The sequence below is a fragment of the Pyxicephalus adspersus genome, chromosome 5, assembly GCF_032062135.1.
Source record: "Pyxicephalus adspersus chromosome 5, UCB_Pads_2.0, whole genome shotgun sequence".
Taxonomy (NCBI): domain Eukaryota; kingdom Metazoa; phylum Chordata; class Amphibia; order Anura; family Pyxicephalidae; genus Pyxicephalus; species Pyxicephalus adspersus.
The window spans coordinates 94,918,784-94,935,525 of record NC_092862.1 but is presented as its reverse complement, the minus strand read 5'-3'; the positions used below and the strand labels follow the sequence as shown (position 1 = coordinate 94,935,525).

The 16,742-nt window shown below is 36.0% G+C and overlaps 1 protein-coding gene across 2 annotated transcripts in view; it reads left to right on the top strand.

The window, feature by feature from the left end:
- The window catches only part of SUGCT (succinyl-CoA:glutarate-CoA transferase), a 360,863-nt gene that overhangs the window by 279,926 nt on the left and 64,195 nt on the right, over positions 1-16,742 (top strand). The window lies entirely within an intron of this gene.

Genomic DNA, 16,742 nt, shown 5'->3' with positions numbered 1-16,742 from the left:
CTTTTTATTGATTATTGGCTTTTTTTAACATATTTTACCATTTAAATTTTAGATCCACAAGGCCTGGTCTTCACCTGTATGTTTAATGGCAAGCTGCATTGGAGTTTTTAGACCACAATAGCTTTTTTTGTGCCACACATCTTATGCAGTTTTAATTGGTGCAATCTCTGACACCAACTGAGACATATGTTACCTGCAGATCCTACAGTATAAGTTTTTTTTTGAGCTAACAAATGTACTCAAGATAGCTTCTTTAGGATAATGCAAATGGTGAGAATATGCCACATCCCTTTCAATATAACATTGCAAGACACTTTGTTTTGGCTGGGTCATTGGCCTTGGGACTTTTAAAGCATATATTATTTTCTTGAACACCTCAACCAATATAATTAGAAATAATCCAATGATTTATTAATTTAAAATTCATAAAACTTGGTAAAAACATCACAAAAATCCAAAAGTTGGTACATATTAAATCCAGAGGTTAGTACATAATGAATAGGGCTAATGATATTGACGCGTTTCTCAGAAACAAAGTCCGCTTCGTCAGGAGTTCATTAGACTATTGAACACAGACATTTACAAATTCAATATAACAACTCAGCATTATCTTTATGCAAATATTTTATTAACATGTAGAGCACTTACTGCTATCAATAGAGCATCTCTATTCATGGTTATGATTTCAAGCCTCTAGTACAAAATGTTTTCACCAGTATCAACAATATGAATTTCTCTCAATTGGAAACCCATGTTCCTATAGTCTCATTGTATAATGTTTTGTATATTCCTTACTCCGGTTGAAAGTACAATATAAATTGTGGATTGATTTTCGAATCATGAAATTATTGTCTATTATACTGTTGAACTAATCTATGAATGAAAATTGTGTAATTTATTGACAAACTCTAATGAATCTAATGTTTATATGATGCTCGAAATCCCAGAGGTGTTACCCAGTGATCTCCTGCTGATGCCCTGTGTGGTTGAAACGCCTCAGGATTGAGTTACAGTTTACCATCCTTTCCCAATCAACATCAAAAAGTGGGATTTTTTTGGTTATGTACAACCTTCTAGGTTTGATTTTAGAAGAGTGTATGAATATTCATCACATGCCCATTTAGTTCTTCTAATGATATATTGAATTAAATAAAGTATATTTTTATCACGTTCCATACCTACGTGCCAAAAAAGAGCCTTTTTTCTTTCTCCCACTCTATTAGGTATTCAATCCTACACTTAGAGACTACATCCCACATCCAACATATACACTTATAGATTACTTGTGGATTTGTCAACTTAATATGTTAGGGGTGATAAAGCGTGTTATTTGTACTATTTCAGATCATTCACCAGTTATATTAACAAATTCACTGAGATATCCTATTCAGTGATCATGAAATTGGAGATTGAATGAATCTTTATTAAAGGGTAAAGTAATGAAAGCGGATTTGATGAAGGAGTTGCAGAGTTATTGTTCAACAAATGCTACTCTAGGAAGTAATTAGTACCAGACTAAAAAAAACTAGGGCAGTGGAGATTTAAAAAAATGTATCACAAATTCATAAGTTGGAAATTGAAATGGAACCCAAAATTAAATTAGATAATGCAATTGGGAAGGAACTAGCTTGGAGCTAAGGCCAAATTAGCTAGATGTAAAATGACTTATCATGAACATGAAAATTGGATCTATGTATGTATGTATGTATGTTCCACCATCACTCGAAAACGCATGGAGACATTACAACCAAACTTGCTATACATATGACTGAGACTCATGTGAGTGCACTAGTCATCTTTGTACAGCGCTGTGCTGTATGTCAGAGCAATATTTAGATGTATGTATGTGTGTATGTGATCACTAGGAAACATAATGGAGACATTTCAACCAAACTTGCTGTGTTCCACCATCGCTCGGAAATGCATTGAGACATTTAAACCAAAATTTCTAGGTATATGACTTAGACTCATGATCTTTGTACAAGCACTGTGTTATATGTCAGAGGTATAATTGCATGTATATATGCATGTATGTATGTATTGCTCAGTGACAGTTTGCCTTTTGCCTATATTTTTACATACTTTTTTTGGATTCTTTTACAAATTTCTGGTCTGTAATAATGCCTTCAAGAAAACGTAAAGCAATTGGCCGAGTGCAATCAAAGGCAAAAAAATGAAACAACTTCGTAGACAAGAAAATTACTATAGCTTTATTTGATTCCTTTTCCGGTATAATATAAGATTGCAATAAATAAATAGCCAGGCAACTCTGGGTAATCAGCTAGTCCAGTATAAAACACCAGTGGCTTGCTGATGGGAATGCAAGAAGGATTCACAAAATATTGCTGTTTCCTATGCCTGTGGGACAGCCGATCTACGAGAGACCATTATGTCAAGCGTGATTGGCTACCAAGAGATACCTATTAGCCCGGAACAAGCAGTGTCAAGTTTCTGCCTCTGGTTGATCTGCATAAAATATTTCTGCCACCTCTCCATATCAAGTTAGGCTTGATGAAGAACCTTGTAAAGGCCATGGGTAAATCAAACTCCATGGGTTTTTAGTACCTTGAGATGTTTCCAAACATAAGCACTGCAAAAATGAAGGAAGGGATATTTATAGGGCCACAGATCAAGTCTGTTTTGCAGGATGATGTTTTCAAACAGCAGTAGCTGAGATAGTAGCTTGGAATGCCACAACTGGCTGTGTGAAAATTTCCTGGGCAACCATAAGTCTCCTGCATAAAAGGAAGGAATTCAGAAACTGCTTGATTCATACCAGAAACTGGGTTGTCGCATGTCATTAAAAATACATTTCTTGCACTCACAACTAGAATTCTTCTCAGAAAATTTTGGTATGGTGACGAACAAGGAGAACATTTCCACCAGGACATTCAGTTAATGGAGCACCGCTACCAAGGTTTCTGGAATAAAAGTGTAATGGCTGACTACTGCTGGATGCCACTCTTGTGGAAGAGTACCCAAGTCATCCAGACAAATCATACTCTAAGCATTTCTGAAACTTCAATGGTGCTTACATTTTAGTACAAAATACATGCACGTACAATGTTAACTATAATAGTACTCATAACTCAGGAACTGTGTTAGGGAACTGAAAACAGATCTAAAATCTGCTCAAAAACTGAAATCAGTAAAGCTGGGTGATCCAGCAAACCTGGAATGGACTTGAAAGTCATTTGCTATTTGTTACTTAATGTTAGTAAATGTTTTCAATGATGGACTAGATCTATTTCAGGTGTGTTGAATCACCCAGCTTCACTGAGGAAAGTGTACTCTCTCCAGCCTTTGAGAGCTTTATTGAATTAGGCCCATTGTAGAATTTGCTGGTTGCCTTTGGAGGGTATCATTGTTTTACAAAATGCTTGGTGCCTATGTACCTGTGTATGACATCAGGAACAGGGCAATGCTTCTGATTTGAGGACATCACTGCTACATCTTTGACATGTTACATATTATACATTTTTCACATACTGTAGGTAGTGTCTGTAATTGTTAATTACATAGCTAACTTGAGGGTGGATCACACTCAGCTCTTGTATATATATGTTACAGCACTGGTTGTCCTTTTTTTGCAAATTAGAGGGCTACAATAATGTAGCTAGCTCCTGACATTTAAACGGTTTTGTGCATCAGGAATGATGCAGTGAATTAAACCCCCCAGCGGTATTTCCAAGTTCTTCCTTCGATCTTCAGCTGGTAACTGCAGAGACATTCTTCAGGGTTTCCTGGTGATGTTGATGCGGGCAGGAGGAGCGGCGGGAAATTCAAATAATTTTGTATTGGATTCAATGCAAAAAAACTGTATTGAATCCAATACAAAAAATCCTATATATATATATATATATATATATATATATATATATATATATATTTATATTTTATATTTTTATATTTAAAGTTTATTATTAAATATATTAAATATTGGACATATTTCGGTGAGTTATGCCTGAGAATTTTAGGCCTACAATGTAAAATAAATTTCAATGCAAAAAAATGTAATGCTTTTTGCATGCAAATACGGACAGAATTGTAACGCCAGGGGGGTTAAGCAGGCCAATGAAAAGCAATGAGCTGTTATTCCCTTGGCTAGAATTCTTGAGTAATGCCTTTTTTTTAAGCATACTGCCTGTGTGTGTTGCTTAGGCCACATGGTGCAGCTACAAAAACATGAGGAACCGCAGTTCGTGGAAACTTCTATTGTAGCAAAGCAAGTAAGCAGTGTCCAGTAGGCAGAATGCAGGAGGCAGTGAATATAGATGCATATTGTAAAGTGGCACCTGCCCTGACCATGTCCTGACCACGTTGCTGGTGCATGTACAATCATTACAGGGGTGCCACACTACTTATGATGACCACCATTAGTGGAATTAGAACCCCACTGTACCAGGGTATCCTGTGGTCCACCACTGAGTAATAAGACCCACTGGATGCTCCTCTGGTTCCTCAGGAGGCTATTTGACTCTGCATACACTTTAATTTACTGTGCACTGAAACTATGCTGGCTTCTAAGGTGAACCAGCATAGTTTTAACTGTACCTGCTGTCACTATGATTTTGAAAAATGTGTGTACAGCTTTGTGTAATATTTGGTCATTATCAGTTAGAAGTTTTTTAATAGCATGGTTGGCATTGCTGATCACAGTATGAAATTCTTGTTGGTGTTTTTTTTACTTATTACTGAAAAAAATAATCTGATTTTAGGTAAATGCAGGTTAGTATATAAGCGATATTTTAAAATGTTTATATATTTAAAAAATATATAGTGAAACACCAAAAAAATATTTGTTAATCAGGTGTGTGTGGATAAGTTACAATTGGCAGACCTTTAATTTAGCACTCATTCACCCTAGGAACATTTAAAGCAAATACTATTTAGAGATTTGATTTCAACTTCAAAAAGATATTACATTTTGGTAAACTACATTTGTTATTCACAGAGCAACAATAAAAGTAATCAATAAAATACCAACACAGGTGTGCAAGCCTTTTGCATGGAGCCTTTCACAGCTGCCTTTTATGTACATCAGGAGCTGATATTTTTTAGTAGCTTTAGAACCGATTAGCTTAGAGTACAAAATCCATGTTTACATATCAAAGAATATGATATGTATAGCAGACATACAGACAATAGCTAATAATCTGAGATACAATTGTAAAGGGACAGTGTAGACTTAGTAAAGAGGTAATGTAGACAGCTGTAGGTCAGTCTAAGTTGACCAAGAATGTGCAGGAAAAAATATATAGTTCCCTTTAGAATGTAAATAATAACTGCCAGTCGAGGGACCCAACCAAACGATTCTCAGCTTTTGCATGTTTTGCTTTATATATTTATTTATTTATTTTAAACATTGAAGAATACATTGCTTGGTATCTAGACATGAACTGTTCCAACATGGCCATTATATATTGATGCTTCATCATATTGCAGTAATATGTTCAATACTCCTCACGATAAAAGGGTACTGTGGAAAGCAAACAGCAGAACTGCGACACGTTTTGGACATACTCTGTCCTTGGTCAGGCAAGAAAGGATACATGTAGCTTACTGCTGTTTGCCCATAAAAAGCACTGACCATTCTACTGCATTTGGGACCCTGTGGAAGGATTGTTTGGTAAAGATTGGGTTTATCTGTGATTTCTTGATATATATCATAATATTTCTTTTTTAACAAATTTTAAACCTGGACATAATAATGTACAGGTTCTGCTACATAAAAACCTTTTTTTAAAAGTAGGACTTGTGTAACAATATTCTGAGTGTAACATGTATTTGGTCATTGTAGTTTAAATAAGTGACTTATGGCAAAAATCTTATGTATTATATGTATGTATCTTATGTATAGAAAAAATCATTCCAGGACACTACTATAACTCTTTAACTCTAACTACTATAAATGTATGTTAGAGAAATAGCTGAAGGAAGGGTTTCAGATATTGTGCATAAAAAGAGTATTGTTGCAATAATCATCTGTTCAATGATACCAGTTTGTGTCTGAAGTCTTCTGACTTTACTCTGGCTTTCCTGAGATATATATATTTGTGTGAATCTATCTAAGTTTTTGAGTAAAAAGTCATAATATTAACTGTATATTCTGTATAGTAACCAGGCTAGAAAGAGTTTAGCAATGCCAGTCCCCATATTTCTCTTAGGAAAGGTTTACTTTGCAGTTTTTATCTTTACATAGATTTATATTGTAAAGTAATTATTTATACTCCAGTTACCAAACGTGTAATAGTTAGAGCCTTATTTCCGAAGTCCTATTACTTACATCAGTGGTTTTATGCAGCAGGACCTGTCAGTTTTTATGTCTGGATGAGAGTATAAGGTAAACTTGAAAGAACTGTATTCTGTATTTGACAGAACTAATTCTGATGCATACTGTTTGTAATGCAGCGAGGCTTAAAAGCCAAGATATTATAACTATATGGTATTCATTTCAAAAGCTGATGTCAGCTATTCTGATCCTCTTTGCTCTGGTATTTTAAGATGCTCTGAATTTTCATTCTTTTCTCCAGGTATACAGGGGGGAACACCCTTCCTCTCCTATGTTTATTTTCAGAGGTCAAACATACTTTAACTCTATTTCCCCAGATTTGCGCTAACTGTTTAAAGGTTCTCTTGTCTCTTGTTGTTTATATATATATATATATATATGTTTTTTGCAGGATGTTAAGATACTTTTTATTTTTATTTTTTTATTTATGCCATTTTTCGTTTCAATGTTAGTAGGTATTGTTTTTCTGGTTCCCCAATATTGTGGTACTGGTAATGTTTATTTAAAAAAGGGTGCAATAGACAGAAATATTACCTCTACTCCTGGTTATGTGGCTGCCATGTCACCAACCACTTCACATATTGTAGGACCGGTGGAGTTTTTCCTAAAGGGCCACACACAATTATTTTGAGGCTACAGTTAGTTTATTTATCTCTGTCTCTGAACTGGATAATTGTAAAGGAGGTTGTAAAGACCCTGTGTTAGCCCCCTGGAGATAAGGCTAGAGCAGTCTTCTTCTCAGATTGCTTACAGCAATTTTCAAATGGAATGTGATAATGATGTTTCAGAAATGATAAAAAAAACATAAGTCTACTACACTAATAAATATTTAATGGCTTAGTGTAGGCATATATTATTAGAATGTATTTTTTTAATTGTTCACATATTATGCAGCACTGTATAACAAATATAAAAAACGTTTTATTAATGTAACATTTCATAGAGTCTAATGACTTTTCCAAATAAACGTCATTATTAACAGGACTATTATGTTATGGAAAGGTTTTGTGGTATAACATTTTTAAAATTCCAGTTAATGTTAAGTAAATGATAAAAAGATGGCATTTCCATAAAAGGAAATCTATAGCTTGAGACCTAAAGGCACCATGGTATCCAAATAAAGATTTAAATCCTGAAGTGACTTTTCATATGATGTTTGTCAGCAAGGCTTTGAAGCATTTTCCTTTCTGCCACTAAAAAAGTGAAATATGCAAAAAACAATTGTATTCAAGCAGCAAAGTAATCTAATGTGACCTATCTGAATCCCATTGTGGTATGTTTTAATTTTTCGTAGATAACAAACCCAGAAAAAAACAATGTTTATTTTAATAGAAGTGCCTACAATTTAGGAATCCAGACTTCATAAATTCAAGTTGTTTATTGTGATTCTTACACAATGATGCTGAATAGAATTGGGCTCTGCTTGACTTTCTGCAGCTTCTAGTGTACACAGTAAGAAGCTTACAATTTGCAGTAAGATTAGAGTAAGCAACAAACCACAAACCCCACAAAATGTGTGTTCCTGCAAAATAATAATATCAGCCATGGGTATATAGTAAAGGTAGCATAAATTAGCTACAAGAAATTGTACTTCCATAGTCCTCCATCATGGAGAAATAGACAAGACAAGACTATTGTCAATGCCTGCCATCAGGACTGGATATCCCTGTATTTAGGTTTAAGATTTGCAATAGGAAATTGCTGAATAAAGAAAAATGTTTATCTTTCTAAAAGTATGGATTAGCTTTAGAAAGCACAAAACAGGTGAAACCCTTGAAGGGGCTATTTCAGCACTGTCAGTCATCTCTTCCATAAACCTAGGCATAAGTACATCTAACTCTAAGCAAAACTCTTTTTTAAAAAATTTAACTCAACTTTTCCCATTTCCTGAAGCCCCTATTTTTTATTTGTTAATCCCTCTGATTTACTGGGGGTTGGAAATAAAGGTTTCTTTAAAAAATATATACACATAGGGCTCTTTTTGTTAACAGTATGACAAATCATGTTTATCCAAATCTATCATATCATGCTGGTTAGCCCATAGATCGTGTGTTTAATAACTAAATACTCAATAAGGTAAAAAATTTATGTCCACCATGTTCAGCCTGTAACATTTCTTACAGCTCTGGTTCATGGAATGATGGATGGATTCAACAATGATGCTAGTCCCTGGATTAATTCCCACTTAATGCTTGGCACCTAGGATTTGGGCACATGATCAGGGTCTCACATGACCATTTCTGATGTTTAAATAGTTGTGCTTTTGGCCCTGCAATGGGCAGCAAGGTGGCTCAGAGGTTAGCCTTTGCAGCGCTAGGTCACTGGTTCAAATCTTGGCCAGGACACAATCTGCACAGAGTTTGCATGTTCTCCTGTGTCTGTGTGAGTTTCCTCTGGGTACTCCAGGTTCTTTCTACATTCCAAAAACATGCAGTTAGGTTAATTGGCTTCCCTCTAAATTGGCCTTAGAATGTGTGAATGACATAAGACTATGGTAGAAACATTGGATTGTGAGCCCCTTATATGGACAGCTAGTGACATGACTTTGGACTTAGCACTGCATAAGCATAATATTTGGCGCTATATAAATACAAGATAATAATAATACTTTAGGTACACCAGTTGCTATTACGATTTTAGATATTACCTTGCAAAGCAGAATTGTCATCATGACCGTGTTTTTTTTAGCCTGTATGAATATCAGACTGCTGCAGGGTGGATAGATACAAGATCAGTCACCCTGCACAAGGAAAGAAAGCAGCAGCATCTGGTCTTTATTAGAAGAAGTTCCTGCACTGGAAAAAAGTGCAGGAATTGATTCATACTGGAAAACTGCAAAGACCTGGAAAAAATACACAAAGTCTACCAATACACGTGGTTTGTGTATTTAGATATATATGGTTAGCCTGGAATTCACCTAAAAATACTCATTTAAATGAATGCCACACGCAAACACAAAAAGAGTGCCACCCTAAACTGGTATTAAGATCCTCTTTATTTCATAGTCTACCAACATCCTGTTTTATATACAGCCTTTAGTATACACAAAACATTTGCCAAATTTTTATACTGGCTTAGAAAATGTGTAGACATATTCCGTAGTATTTCTACTAACTTACCTGTTTTCTAAAGTGAACATACCTATTCTTTACCTGTAAGTAAGATTTTTATTATCCAATATTTATAAGTCCATATATATATATATATCAACTCAATTTGGTGTCAAGAGGATAAAGTTATTTTGCAACTTAGAAGTCCATAACCTCTAAACCACATATGCCATTTTAATTGCCCAAGTTGTGATATTGTTACATATTGTCCTGCTGATTTGTTATACTTTAACATCACTTTTTAGAATTTTTTTTGTTCAGTGTTGTTTTTTTCTGCAGTGTAATCAGTTTGCTACCATTGTACAAACATTCTTCCATAAAATCTGTATCCGGATACATGGATACATGGATACTAAACAGAGCAGTTATAAATGCTGTAGTAAAATCCAAATATAATTTATTAATACATTTCCAGACTCTAGACCTAAACTAACCTTATCATGAAACTTATCATTTTAGTTATAAATTACCTATTTTTGATAAACTAATGCAGATTCCTGTGTATGGTTTTTTTGCCCAGCCATAGCCCCTTGGCTGAAGCTCAAAAACTGCTTTTCCCATAAGAAATGTTTTTTTTTCTTTGTTAACTGTTGCTGTATATTGCGGCATGTTAGGAATTTATTTATGCAGACTTTCAAAGTTACTAATAGGTATTTGTTAATGGCTTCAGACAGTAACAAACTGAGGTGCTTATAATAGACTGGGACATTGTGGATTATGTTTAGAGACTATGTGCTAGGAAAATTAAAAATAGAATTTTGGCTAACACATAATTAGTTGATTAAATAAACTTAGCTCCATCTATCTCCTAAACGGAAGTGAACAATCTCCACATTAGTATATGAACTGCATTTTTATTGTTAAAACTTACTTTAAAATGTATGTTACATTACAATTCTGCAACTAATGCTAAGTTTGTTTGTTAGAAAACGTAGGCACCAATCTTCTGATCCTTGAAGAATAGAAGACAATTACATACAAATATTTGACCTGGCAGATTAACTATGCCTATGACTGGTGCACACAGAATATCTTTTGAATTATTTATATCCCATAGAAGGTCCATTTATAGAAAAAAACTGTTAATGTCAATGAGTACCTTTACATTCCACAGATGCAAGGAAAATGAAAGAGAGGAAAATAACAACACAGGTGTTATCTTTGTATGAAGATGTTTTATCTTTGTAGCCATTTGGGGAGTGCTCCTCCTCCTAATTCAGTTCATCTCCATTCTGAGTCCATATATTTCCCACCATGAATAAGGCTTTTTAAGTTATGCCAAAAGTGTTTTGTATGCCACTATGAAATGCCTAAGCCCTCTTCAAATACTTTGTATACACTGCACATCACAATAGCATCACAACAACACATAAAGGGGATAAGTGCTTCACACGTGAAAGTAAATATGAGCCCAAACAACTATGTACCAATGAACATGAAAGGAATAGATCAAGTTATAGAGTTGTTTTTTGTAATATGTACAACAATAACTTAGGCTTTTTTACAGTCTTTGCTGGCTGCAATATTTTTGCATACAGCTGGTTCATTTAGTTGCAATGCAAACAATACCTTTTTATTTAATGATAATGCTTTTTTTATAAACTAAAGCTCATGTGCAGGCTCCTGCTCACATCTGTAACCCCCTCTTTCCACAACCCCTCCTGCATGTATGCATGTATTTAAAGTTGTTTATTTGGTGAAGCAAAATTAATAACCTAAATCCTTTGCTTAGGTACCTCTAATAGCGCCATTTCCTCTACAGGGGATGGCTGTTTCAGGGTTGCCTATGTCCTCACACCAGCTGATTTCCTCCTGTACCCCTGAACTGAGGTTACACTTCTTGCTAATGGATCTCTCAACTCAAGGTCTAGTACCTCATGCTTTTGGTCTAGCCCTCTGACATAAAGGATCTTCTTCCCCCTTTTTGTCCTTGTCAGTGGACTTTGAATGCTATAGAAAATAGAAGAGGGTCCTAAAAGATTTGAACAGTAACGATAATACCGAGTAATCTCTTTAAGCCTTGCACTGCCATTGTCTACATGTATTAGTGGCAAGGAAAAGTGGCCTAGTAGAATCCTGATGTTTCTGTAAAAATGACCTACCACTATTGCAATTTGGAGGTGTAAAGGGATAATGTGGTCACTGCACAAGTCCTCTAGGGCAGTGGTCGCCAACCTTTTTGGACCCACGGACTAAATTTAAAGGGTCTGGACCGCGCATGCGCGGGGAGCCAGGTATCACACAGCTCAGTAATGTCATGATACCAGAACCCACCCCTCCCCCATCACAGATCTGAGCCCACCCCTCTGAGCCTGCGATCCGTACGGGGGACATGGTCAGCGGCTCTGGCCGGTGTGTCCCCCAGCAGGGTCCCTTCCCTAACCCTGCTGGGGGTGCACCAGCCAGAGCCCGGGCTCTAGGGCCCCTACTGTAATCAGCAGCTACCCCAGCAGACCACACTGCAATCTTTGCCAGGGGGCAGGACTTTTTATACCCCAGGATTTCCCAGTATGTCTAGCCAAAAAAAGTTCCAAAATTTAGAAGTTAGAGAGAACTATTTTAATCGAGCAGAAAGAATTCAGCACTTATACTTGATGTGCTGTCCCACTACTGCTTGTTTGGGACCCCTCATCATTTCTTAACTCTTGTTTAGACGAAACAAAAGCTAATGTATAATACTGATTGTATCAATAGATTGATTTTGGATTGGGACATGTAAACAATTTCTTGCCTGTTGTAAATCAGCTGCATTAGGGATTCTATGTTGAATGTAGAACTTGCCAATTCACTCATCTGTATTGGATTCAGTAATTGTTGTGTCCAAAACAGCATGATAACAAAGGAGACAATCCCCTGAGCCCCCTTAATTGAAAACCGTTATTTTACCTAATGCACAGTTCAAAGCCACATCTGTCAAGAGCAGTAATATTTATGAACAAGCGAAACCCTAACTAAGGTTTTTGGTGTTAACGTTTTGTTTGATCTTAAAAGGTGCTATTCGCAGTCACTCTAAGTTTTATTTTCTATTAAGTTTGACTATGTTTTGATATCGGTGTCCTCTTTTCTTCTTGAAAAATGAGAGTTGAGTAGGTATTTGAGTAATAAAGAGCTACAATTGAAAAATAGCTGTAGGCACATATCACATTGACATGCATGTTGATAAGATCATTTTTCTGTTGCAAAAAATGTTTATATATAAACAGAAACCAAAATATTTGAAATCACTGAATGACATTTCAGCAGCTTTATATACCTTATGCCTTTACCTCTTCTTGATGTTGTTCATGGTTGTGTTTAGATCAATTAAAAATTAGACATAGTGAAGTTTGACTCTGATTACTGTTAGTCACCCTTCACTGTACATGATGATAACAAGAAATCAGAGGAACAGCCTTCAATCAAAAGTAAAACAAATCCACCTTTGAAGGTATGGAATGACATTCAGTGCCTTTTAAAAGTATTCACCCCTCTTGATGTTTGTCCTGTTTTGTCTTGTTACAACATGGAATTCAAATTCGATTTCACTTGGATTTTATTTAACAGGCTTAACAAAATAGCTGTTAATGTGAAATTAAAATGAAATACGTTGTGTATGTATGTATGTATGTGTGTGTGTGTGTGTGTGTGTGTGTGTGTGTGTGTGTATGACCTTATCCAGACCCCCCCCCCCCACCACATGTACTATCGACAAAGCAATTATAGTAGTGAGCCATTGTTGACTGCTTTGCTCTGGATCACACAGGAATTCCCAGTAACATCAGAAATGCCATGACAGCACTTCTGTTGTGACCACAATGCTCCTAAAAGCGTATTTTAATACTCTAAAAGAATTTAGATTGTGGGCTTAGGATTGAACAGTGGCTGTCATTAATAGATATTAGTCCCAGCGCTTATGCCCACTGAGCTCACAGCACTGCCCACTTGGGCCAGTTTCAGTGCCACTGAGAGAAAACTGATATTGAAGCTCTAATAGGGTAAAAAGCTCCAAGATACTAGTGGTTTTTGTTGCTCCTAGGTTTTTGCATAAGTGGGCATCACCAATTGCAGTAGTGTTAAGCAGCGCTGTGTCTCAGTGGTTAGCACTCCTGCCTTTTCAGCACTAGGTCCCAGGTTTGAATCTCAGCCAGGACATTATCTGCATGAAGTTTGCGGGTTCTCGCTGTGTTTCTGTGGCTTTTCTCCGGGTTCTCCGGTTACCTCCCACATTCCAAAAACATGCAGTTAGGTTAATTGGCTTCAAAAAAAAAATTGACCTTAGGCTGTATTAAAGTCTATGACTGTGGTAGGGACAATAAATTGTGAGCCTTTTTGAGAGACGACTAGTGACATAATTATGAACTTTGTAAAGCACTGTTATATGTCGGTACTATAAAAATACTGTGTAGTAGTAGTGTACAGCAGTCACTACTCGTCCCCACAAGTTCCATCACTGTTTTGTAACACTTTTGTTTTCTAACACTCAAAGAGTGATTATTGGCACCTTACATTTGGGTCTCACATCCTCAAATTGTGCCAAATACATTACACTTGAGACATATAGTACAAAGAGGCCAAGCCTCAAATGTAAATTTCATGTTAGTTCTGTGTTGGAAGTTACACAATATAACTACCACATGTGACAGAGCTTGGACCTGGTGATTGGCAACCTGGAAATGCAGAGTAGGAGGCATAAATTTCACATAATATTAAAGTAATTCTAGGTCTCCATAAGCAAATGGGGTAACAACGCAGCAAGTGGAAGGCAACTATGATTAGAGGATGGTGTCTTCTATCCATGAATTCTGTTACTTCGTCCTTTGTAGTCAAATGCTATTTTAATGTTATTTCCATAATTGACCTAACCACATCAAAAATGAATTTACTTTATCAGGTGCTAAAACAACAGAATAGAAAAATCACACAGGTCTGCTCTAAAATACACTAAAAACACCTATCTGATGAAGATGAAGTTTTGTTATGTGTTAATAAAATTATTTAAATCATTTTTGCTCCTCTTTTTGTTACAATAAAGCATGCAATATTTAAGGAACAGTGGCTGCAACTGTCACAATGACTACCATGGTCTTTTACTGGTCTTGAGTGGCCCTCTAGCCTGCGGTGGGGTGCAGTCCTTATCCCAGGACCAGGTAGGAATGCCCCTGACTGTGGGCCTACCTAAAAGGACCCATCTCTGCATGCTTCTCAGTATCTGCCCATCCTCCTTAAGCCACTAAACAGTACACCTTCAGTAGCAATGTGGGAACAAAGTAACAAGTAGGTAAAGTCACTAATGTGGGTCTGCATTCAGGGGGATTTGCAGTGGGAGGGGGAATGTACTGTTGGGGGTTCCATTACTAAGAGGGGTCTATCACTGAGGCTATCTGCACTTTCCGTTATTGGCAATTTGTCACTGGAGAGGGTAGAAGGTCTGTAACGGTGTGTGTTTGGGAGGAGGGGGTTTATCACTGAGAGATTTGTCACCAACATTTTTTACAGAGCTGTCTAAACTCTGCTGCAAGTAATTGGAGTGTAAAGTTGCAAGCGAGGGGACCTAGATGGTTCAGAATCCACACTGGAGCCCATGGATCTGTAACTACATTACTGGGATGTTGGTTTCTTCTGTGCAACCACTCTGGATTGATGCGACTATTTATCAATGAAGCTGATATTTATAAATAGGAAGTCATTTGGTCCATATATGACCTCATAAATCAGATTATTCACTGTTTCAGTGCTATTTTCGTATGCCAATGCATAAGTAAAATAACCAGGTGTATTAGAAAGAATGTGAAACAAATAAAGTTTAGGCAGTACTTCATAGTTAGCTGTAGGCTTTTTCTTGTTCAGTACATCTGCACCCTGAACAAATAACTGCAACCTTTTCATGTGGGTTATCTGGAAACTTGCTGTGACAGACCTGTTGGTAAAACCAAGTTCCTAAAACAGTTCTGTACTGTGGCTTTGGTATGACATACTGATGGCATGTTACAGGCATTGTATACATCTTGGCAATAACACTTGTACATGTAGATGACATACAATTAATGGATGATTGCCTAAGCCTACTTCTCATATGAAACAAAATATGTATTAATTGGCCTCTGTCATAGTTTTACCAAAATTTAAATCTCTGAAATATTTATTTTGCCAGTTTAAAAGGTCTGTTTGATTTAGGACCATATATCATTTAAATGAACAAACTTTACCCTTGACTCTGCGTACAGCACAGCCGCTGGAGACACAAATTGAATTTCAGATATTTCAATTGAAGCACTTAATGAGATACTGAGTAAATGATCAGGTCTAGAGTATTTTGATCTTGTATCAGTTTGTTTGTCTGAAGCACCATGGTTGGCGTAGTGACTAGCACTCTTGCCTTTGCAAGACTAAGGGTCTCCGGTTCAAAACTAGACCAGGATGCTATCTATGTGGAGTTAGAATCAAACTTATTTGTACGGCAATATTTCAAGCATTGTATCTTAGGCTGACCTATAAATTGGCTTAAATACAATTCATGCCTTAGGAAAAAGATATTGTACATTTACATGGGCCCTAAAGTCCTGTAAATATTCAAAAATGTATAATAAAATTCTTACTGTATGATGCAATTGTAACCTAATTAAGGCCCAGATTTATTCAGGGGACAATGGAACCCGTCTGCAAATGATGACTGGTTTAATATAGAATTTATTTTTGGAAGTCATGAATAATCCTTTAACTGATAGATATAATCACTCATGTTGTATTTGGAAAAAAACTTCTTTTTCTATTGCTATACTATTTAACATTGTATTTTTCTCTAGAGATACATCTATGCATATATCAGAGGAATTTGGGGAAGAGACCAATGAATGATTTAAAATAATTCATATGGGATTCTTTTAATAAAAATTAGGTTCATATTTTACCCTTTTTATGGGAAATATCAGATCCAACAAATTTCTTTGTATTTTAGGCATTTTCTCTTATTTACCATATTTTCATTCTGATGAAATTCCAGGGAACTCTATATCTATTTTAATTTGACAATGTCAGAGAAAAGATTTACTACTTTTTGGCATTTTGTACCCTAGCATTGCAAAACACAGCATATCATGTTTGTAAGAAGAAGAGCAAAGGAAATACTAACATTCAATTGCTGCTACCGAAACACATAGACTTGGAAGATTCCCATGGGGGAATGTCTGACTCTCTGTTTTATAAATAAAACGCTTATGTGATAACATTTGCTTTGAATGTGAGAAATCAGTTATGTTCTTTGAAAACCCTTGATAACATGCTTGTTACCTAAGCAGAGTTATATAGGGCTGTTTATACCTAATCTAAGTCTGTACATAAAAAATATGTATAAATTAAAATGT